Source organism: Aotus nancymaae, unplaced genomic scaffold (assembly GCF_030222135.1).
Source record: "Aotus nancymaae isolate 86718 unplaced genomic scaffold, 86718_ANA_hifiasm-v0.15.2.pri h1tg000014l, whole genome shotgun sequence".
NCBI lineage: Eukaryota > Metazoa > Chordata > Mammalia > Primates > Aotidae > Aotus > Aotus nancymaae.
The window spans coordinates 47,683,088-47,692,526 of NW_026988425.1; the positions used below are offsets into that span (position 1 = coordinate 47,683,088).

General features: G+C 39.4%; 1 pseudogene; it reads left to right on the forward strand.

Moving 5' to 3' along the window:
• Positions 1 to 733: 733 nt before the first annotated feature.
• Positions 734 to 1,190, forward strand: LOC105715296 (small ribosomal subunit protein eS19-like; annotated as a pseudogene).
• Positions 1,191 to 9,439: the final 8,249 nt, after the last annotated feature.

Sequence of the window (9,439 nt, forward strand, 5' to 3'; positions counted from 1 at the left end):
CTACCTTAGCCTCCCAAATAGATGGGATTACAAGCGCCCACCACCATGCCCAGCTAATTTTTGTATTTTTTGGTAGAGACGGGATTTTGCCATGCTGGCCAGGCTGGTTTCAAGCTCCCAGCCTCAGGTGATCCACCCACCTCAAACTTCAAAAGTGCTAGGATTACAGGCGTGAGCCACCACACCCAGCTAAGTTTTTTCTTTTGTTTCTAGATGACAAATAAAAATTGTATATATTTATGAGGTATAATGTGATGGTTTAATATTATATGTGTATTGTGGAATGATTAAATCAAGCTAATTAACATATTTATCACCTCATATATTATTTTTTGGTGAAAACATTTAAGATCTACTCTCTTAGTAATTTTTGAGTATACATTATTAACTATAATCGGCATCTCACATACAGATAATTTCGTTTTTAAGAATTCTAGTAAATAAAATTTTGCTTTGATTTCTACATATAATTTTGTTTTTGAGGTGTGCTATTAGTCCATTCTCATGCTACTGTAAAGACATACCGAAGTATGTGTAATTCTAATTTACCTGAATATAGGTAACTTATAAAGGAAAGAGTTTTAATGGCTTACAGTTCTACTAGGCTGGGGAGGCCTCACAATCATGGCAGAAGGCGAATGAGAAGCAAAGGCACATCTTACATGGCAGCAACCAAGAGAGTGTGTGCAGAGGAACTGTCCTTTATAAAACCAACAGATCCCTTTTACCTGGCTGGCAGCATGGAGGCCGCACAATGCCTGGAGTTACTCTAAAAGACGTGAACCAGCAGGAGTTTGTCAGAGCTCTGGCAGCCTTTCTCAAAAAGTCCGGGAAGCTGAAATTCCCTGAATAGGTGGACGCCATCAAGCTAGTCAAGCTCAAAGAGCTTGCTCCTTATGCTGAGAACTGGTTCTACACATGAGCTGCTTCCACAGCACGGCACCTGTACCTCCAGGGTGGCACTGCAGTTGGCTCCATGACCAAGGTCTATGGGAATGTCACAGTAACGGCATCATGCCCAGCCACTTCAGCCGAGGCTTCAAGAGTATGACCCGCTGGGTCCTCTGAGCCCTGGAGAGGCTGAAAATGGTGAAAAAGGACCAAGATGGGGGCTCCAAACTGACACCTCAGGGATGAGAGATCTGGACAGACTCACCGGACAGGTGGCAGCTGCCAACAAGAAGTATTAGAGCAAACCATGCTGGGTTAATAAATTGCCTCATTCAGGAAAAAGAAAAAATTAGATCTTTTGAGACTCATTCACCATCATGAGAACAGCATGGGAAAAACCCACCCCCATGATTCAATTACCTCCCATGACACATGGGAATTATGGGAGCTACAATTCAAGATGAGATTTGAGTGGTGACACAGCCACACCACATCAGATGTTTTTAATCAAAAAATGTTGTCAGGCACGAGGGTTCAAGCCTGTAAACCCAGCATTTTGGGAGGCCAAGGCAGGTGGATCACTTGAGGTTAGGAGTTCCAGATCAGCCTAGCCAACATGGTGAAACCCTGTCTCACTAAAAACACAAAAATTAGCCAGGCATGATGGCGGGTGCCTGTAATCCTAGCTACTCGGGAGGCTAAGGCATGAGAATAGCTTGAACTTGGGGGGCAGAGGTTGCAATGAGCCAAGATTGCACCACTGCACTCCAGCCTGGATGACAGAGAAAGACTCAGTCTCAAAAAATAAAGTAAAGTTATAACAACCTATTGTTGGCAATTTCAGTTTGCCTGTCTGTTCGGTGGCTTACCATATTGAAAATCTGCCCCATATATCAAAGTGTGCCAGATGATCTGTTATCCACTCAGCACTGTATCTTCCTCTTTCTACGCTCTGCTCAGCATCACAAGGAGAAGCTCAGAAATGCATTTCCCAGAATCCCTTATAACTATGGTTCTAAGCTAAATTTTGTTCATGAAAAGAACTCCCATGAAACTCAGACGGCAATAGAGAAGTTATTTTTCTCCAGCAGTTATTGCAGACATGTGGGCAAATAGAAGAAGATGGGAGCCTATAGCAGTTACTGAGAAAGCTCCCGAAAATCACCTGCTGCCCAACTTGTAAAAAGTGTCATGAAGAGCAAGGATATTAATGAAAAGCTATTTGAAAGACAGAAATTCCAAAGATTTTTCTGGACACAGGTTTAATTCCTGGATCAAGTGGGCCCATCATCACCTACGTCCCACTGTCCAGTTGCCCCTCCCAATCCCTCTCTAGGTTCTCTTTTCCTAAAGTTTGTTTTGATTCAATGTCCTTTCAGTTAATCTTGAGGCACACTGTAAATCTCAATCTAATATTTTCTCAGGAATATTGCTGAGGACTCTGTCTCCTATATGAAGAGCCATTGAGAAATTTCTTTCAGAAATAATTGATGAAGGAAATATTTGCACAGATAAGAGACTGGTGGGTTAATCAATTAACAAATCACTTTGGTTAGTAGAAAAATCAGAGTTAAACTTCCACTCAATTTTCAGAAACCATATAGGTTTCAATAGCTCATGTGTATCGCATCTTCCTGGGTTTTTACCTTCTGTATTAATTTGTTCTTTCTCTGGCCTACATTTTTAGATTTATTTATACTTTCTTATTTTATTATGTATACGCTGCTTTTTTTTCCTGTTTTTTTTTCTACCTTTCCTAATTAAATACATATTTAAAAGATTTTTTAAAAATACAGGTACATCTGGGCATGGTGGCTGACACCTGTAATCCCAACACGTTGGGAGCCCATGGTGGGGGGACGGCTTGGGTCCAGGAGTTCAAGGCCAGCTGGGCAATATAGCAAAACTTTTTATCTACAATGTCTACAAAAACTAGGTGGGCATGGTGTTGTGCACCTACAGTCTCAGCTACTTGGGAGGCTGAGGTGGGAGGATCACCTGAGTGCCCAGGAGGTTGAGGCTGCAGTGAGCCGAAATCATATCACTGTACTCCAGCACAGGCAACACAGTGAGACCCTGTCTCACAAATACATAAATAAATAAACAAGGAAATAAATAATAAATGTAGTCCAAGCTTCCTCAGACCTCATCAGCATGCAGGTGCAAGGGATGACTTGAACAATAGCTAAAAGGTTACTGGTTTATATTCCCATTTCTCTATGAAAGTCTTTGGTTTCCTATAAAACATGCCATCTCCGCCCCCAACCAAATGTTTCTGAAAGTCCTCGGTGGGTGTTTCACATGCACACCCATCTGTTCTATCAGGCATCACCATGGTAGCTGAACTTCATAGACAAGTATTTCTTCCCTCAATTAACAGTCCTAGATGAGTCCTCAGGTCATCAGGGCAACTCACCTCTTTGTGGTCATTCAGGATTCTAAGCTGATGATACACTGTCATTTTCAACATGTGACTTCCAAGGTTGCCCTGAGTGTCAACATCCCAGTCAACTAAAGACAGTAAAACATTTTTTAAAAAATTTAAAGGCCTAGAAAAACATGTGAGAAATTTTTATGAGTCAAGCCCGTATATGGAATACATCAGTTATGTGCACAAACCATTGGAGAGAATTTAGTCACATGGCCACATGCAACTGCAAAGGAGGCTGGGAATTGCAGTGTAGCCACATACCAGGAAGAAGAGAAGGTATTCCAGTAGACAGCTAGTAGTCTCCTCCACAGTATATTTTCTTCTAGTCCTTTTGTAACATAGTTTCCACAAAATTATGATCATTTGCATACTGCTAAATTCATTTAAAATTATATTCAGTACCTGGTTGATCCTACCAGTAGCAAAAAAATAAAAAATAAAAAGAAGAAAGAAAAAATAAAATTAAATTTGGCATTTCCCTGTCATAAAATTGTCTTCAAAATCATTTAAAAGACAATATATTATTTTACCTCATATATACCAGAACTTACTTACCTACTCTTCTACTGTTGGATATTTATCTTCTTTCCAATTTTTGGCTTAATAAACGAAGCTGAAATTTCAATATTATATATCAGTTTTTAGCAGCTTCCCTAAAATTTTTCTTAGGATGGATTCCTGCAAGTGGAAGTATAGGGACAAAGGATATATACATGTAAAGAGGCTGTGCTTAATTTCTGTTCCATTTGGTGAGTGGAGTGGCAGAGGTTGAGGGGATGAGCTAGGCCTGTTTAGTCACATTGGGGTATAGAGTAGGACATTTCTCTTTTCAACCATCAGCCCTCCAGCTGTCAAAGGCCTCACCTGGAAGGCTCTCACCAATGCCGATACAAAGGGCATCTATGCAGATTCTCAGCACAGGATACATATAATATTCACTCAAATGAAAACTGAATGGCCCATAGACACTGGCTTTGCTCCCAAGTGAGTCCCGGATTTACCAATAGATGTACTCAATCTAGTATATGCTAGAGCCCACTCCATTCCTACCCACAAAATCTCTCCAGGTCCTACTGTCCCTTGACCCTGCCATATACATTTTTAAGGATGCAATGTTGTACAGATACAGGTTGAGTATAACTTCTCTGAAATGCTTGGGACCAGAAGGGCTTCAACTTTTGGAATTTTTCAAATTTGGGGAAATTTGCATTATACTTACCAGTTGAGCATCCCAAACTCAAAAATTCAAAATCCAAAATGCTCCTATGAGCATTTGCCCTGGAGGTCTTGTTGGCACTGGAAAAGTTGCAGATTTTGGAGCATTTCAGATTTTAGATTTTCAGATTTGGGCCGCTCAACCTATACTTAAAATCTGCTTCAAACTCCCTTCACAATGCATTATTCTACAAATAAGTAAATAAGAAAAATTACATTCTGTAGGATAAGAGGCAGCAAACTACAACCTGCAAGTCAAATCTGGTCTGCAGCTTGCTTTTGTAAATAAGGTTTTATTGAAATACGGCCACATGTATTCATTTCCATATTGTCCATGGTTGCTCTCTATTACAACTGCAAAGCTGAGTAGTTGTGATAGAGGCCTATGGCCTCCAGGCTTAAAATATTTTCTGTCTGGCCCTTTAGAGAAAAAGGTTCTCCAGAATCAGGCTACAACAACCAAGCTAGGTTCTGTACTCACACACACCCTTATTTGTCTGTTGAGCTTCTTCAGCTCCATGTAACTTCCTTATTTTACTTATGAATGTCCTATACTATAGTAATGCATCGTTAATACATCTGGCCTTCATAACTTCAGACCTTGCTATAACTAATTTTTAAATTTCACTCCTCTTCTCATTCAATTTTGATTCACAATTTATGAACACACACTATGTTTCAGTCACCCAAATTAATAATGAACATGCTAAGTGGTATTTTTCTTTCTGGAAATGAAAGGCACAAGTATTTTCAAACGCTTGGTGAGAAGCACTATTGATATTTCTCTTTCTCTTATTCCAAGTAAATATTATGCTGCGTCTGTGTGGTCATAGCCATTTCCATCACAAAAGACTCTACAGATCCAGGATTACCTCATCCCAATAGAAACAAAGGGGAAAAGGAATTAGGCTGAAGGGAAAGCTAAAGAAAAACCATCTTCAGTGATTTCAAAGGGACTTAGAAATAACAAAGTATATTTCTTTCAAGTAAACGTGCCCTTTTTTCAAAAGACCATTGTGGCAGTTCCAAAAATTGCCATTAAATGCAGAGGCAGATAGAAAAGGTCATTAAAATTAAAAATCAATTAAATGCTAAAATTTAACATATTTGCCTAAATCAAATTAAATCGCCCAAGAGAAAACACACAGCTACTTAAGAAGCACATATAAAATTGCAAGGTACTCCCATCTCCTAAACAGCTAGTTAATCACTGTTTTCCAACTGACGTAACAAGGATGTGCTTGCGTGTATTATTTACAAGACCAAATACAAGATTAATAAAAAGACGCAATTTAGAACACCCTCTTTTAATGTTTTTGTTATACAAGTGGACCCAGATTTGTGATTAAAACTCGTCAGAGAAGCATGTGAAAAAGTGGTATGAATCATTACTGATTTCCTGCCTTGCCCCTTTCCAAAGAAACTCATCCTTTCCCCCAATTGAAAACACATAAAAAGTTGACAGTTATAAAACCATGTAGTAAGAAAGCAATTTGTTTTTTAAAAATTTTTGTTTAACTCTCTAAGACAAGGCCTTCTAACCTAAATGCTAATACGTCACTGAAGTCCTTCCTGGAGGTACAAACATAATTCATAATTTAATATACCTAGAGATAATTTTAGAATGCACTCCTTTTGTTTAAATGAATGTGAAACCTTTTGCCAAGCCTTGAAACTGCTGCCTTCATTGGCATGTTGACATTTTAAAGGTGAGATAGATAGTCCTTGGTGGCCTTAACTAGAGTCTTGCAGGAGGAAAAATAAAAAGAATGACTGAAGGATCTCCAGAGACTTTTTTTTACCTGCATTACTATGGTACTACCGTTTGATGAAATCCAAGCATTGTTCAAGAACAAAACAATTTTGAAAACTTCACATGATGTTGAAAGACAGATCCATTTCCAAGTCTTCATATTCAGGAGTCCTTCCCAAACTAACATTCATCCTTTTGCCTCTTTTTCCTTTCTCCCGAGTGCTCTGGGAATTGGGTATTGAATTCATTCTCTCCCACCGTTGCCAGCCCCATATCTACATCCTTTTTGTATGCGTAAACAATACCACTTTGGGGCAAAAACGAAGAAAATGTCTGTCTTTGGCCTCTCTGATCTACCCTTTTAATATTTTTTTTTTAATTTGCTCTTTTCTTCCAGGAATCTAGCACCACATGCTGGATTCTGTACTAGTTATTTACTGCTGTTTAATAAATTATCCAAAAACTTAATGACTTAAAACAATAAATATGTATTACCTCACACGGTTTCTGTGGGCTGGGAACTCAGCTTGGTGGTTCTGCCTCAGAGTCCCTCAAAAGGTTGGAGTCAAAATGTGAGCTGAGGTTACAGTCACTGAACGTTGCTTTGGGGCTGAAGAATCCACCTCCCACATGGCTCAATCACATAACTGCTAATTGGTGCTGGTTGCTGGCAGCAGGCCTCAGTTACTTACCCCAAGAAACTATAGGGCTGCTGGCGTGTCCTCATGACATCACAGCTGGCTTCCCCTAAGAGCTGAGGGATCTCATAGAGTAAGGCAGAAGCTTCAATGTCTTTTGTGACCTACCCTTGGAAGTCACACTTAGGAGTCATTTCCACAATGAACTGTTGGTTACCAAGGTAACTCTTATCCACAATGGAAGACAATGACACAAAGTATGACTAACAAGAAGTGAGAACCATTGGGGGTCATCCTGGCAGTCCTCTCCTGATGGCCTCCCCAATGAAAGCACATCTTTCGTGAGTGTATTCTGTCAGTTCCCTATTCTTTACTCAAGCAGTGTTGCTGATCTGTTACTGAAATTTTGCCAATGTGCTCAGAGAATGCTGCAGGGGAAAAGTGTAGCTTCTTGCACACATTCTCCTTCATCAGCAAATAAAAGAGCCAAAGGCCTTGACTAAACACCCACTCTCATGGTGGAAGCATCATGTCTACTATAAACAGACGGGGAAATGTCCTATTATTTAGCCCTGGAAAATCTCATCACGTAGGCATATACCTGCTTCAACAACTCCTAAGTCTGAGTTTGTAGGGACAATTTGGACAATAGGATAATTCTAGTCACAACAAGTTTTCACTTCAGCTCTCTGACTATCCCCTGTGCACACTTGTGCATCCTCAGAGCCTGGCAGAGACCGATGAGCAAACACTAATCCCATGAAAAAAGGAAGGTCCAGATAGACTTGATGGTATTGACAGTGATACACACCTGCTTCATAGAAACTCAAGAGGTACAGCTTCAATAAGGAAGAACAGAGGAAAAGCAAAAGAAAAATCACTGAATACACTTTACATCAATGCAACCCAGTTACTATTAGAAAAGAACAATTAGAAGCAGAGCTCTCTGAAATTTAAAAAGCAAGGAATAGGATGACTTCATTCGAGTTATGTCTTTGAGATTAAAAACAAAAGAACTACAAACAGTAATTGTTAGTGAGAGACTAACAATAATAATTACATTCACTGAGCGTCTCACCTGGGCCATGCACATCATACATTACCAATACCTCTTTCAACAACCCTGCAGGACAGACAGGTATTAGGACCCTCATTAGAAAGGGAAAAGCAAATAGGAAACAAATGACTAGTTTAGAGATGCCGAACAGGGATTTCAGCTCGGGTGTGTCTGACTTCAAACGACAACCTTTTCCTCCAATGTCACGCTGACTAACCTGTTGTCTTTAATAACAACAACAACAAAAAACAGGCTCACCGACGACGACCAGTGGAAATGAAGAAGTGGCTCCCTGACTCCTCTGTCATCTACCGGGGCTCATGGGTGCAAGTATTGTCAGACTGCCTCAGTGTCCAATACGCAGGTCGGCCAGGGCCCGGGACTTGATACGATTCATCTCTAATTGTACAGTGTTCTTGAGGGGTGTGGAAAAAGTACAATTGGGTTAAGGCTCATTTTAGCACTAAAGTCTGTAAATTGTGGGGATGTATACAATTTGATTGGACAAGGGAAGAGAAGAAAAGAATGAAATATTTATATTCCATTAAAAACAGTTAAATTTACTCTCCCCTCTATTGGTGTATAGATATACCCAAATGGTCCATTTTTCTGTACACCACAATTTTCTTATTCTATAGCAATACATTCATCTTTACATAAGAGTTCTAAACTGTAACAAAGGACTTTAATGAGAAATAGAAGAAAAGGAAATTATCCTCCATGCTCACATATGGCCACCAAGTACACAACCTTCCAAGAAAGAAAAACATCTCTAAACTACAGATTTTGAGTTTTAAGAATATTGGAAAGAGTGTGCTGAATACCATCATCTGATTACTCAGTGCTGAACAACACTGAAATCCTTAAGAAAGAAAAAAAGCAAAAAAATGAAGAAATTCTCTTCAAGTGGATTACCATTAAACTTGTAAACTATTTGATCCTTCATGGCCATCAGTAAGAAATGGTAGCTTTTTAATTTCATAGCTTTTGAAAGCATTTCTCTTTTCTTTGCATGTCATGGAAAACTTGTCTTAAAATTCAAGTTACCTAGAATTTTAGTAACTTCCACATTTCAGCTTTATCCTGGCATTGTGGAGGATGCCAAGAACTCTAAGATTTGTATCTTTCTTTTACAACCCTGGTTCTCAAATTTGAGCATGCACCCAAATCTTATGGAGAGCTTGTTAATTAAAATACAGAGTGCCCCCACCCCTGGTATTTCTAATTCAGCAGATCTAGGGTGGAATCTAAGAAATTACTGTTTTTATCAAACTCTCAGATGATGCTAATCCTATGGTCCAGGGACCATACTTGGCGAACTTCTGCTGGAAAACAGAGTCTCTAATAGGCAAGACAAAAACATGTATGAAGGAAAAGTTATTATATGCAGCAGCATAAGCTCAGACATCAACTAAGAGGAACAATTGCTTTAAGAACTCTCAGGAGGGAGTAAT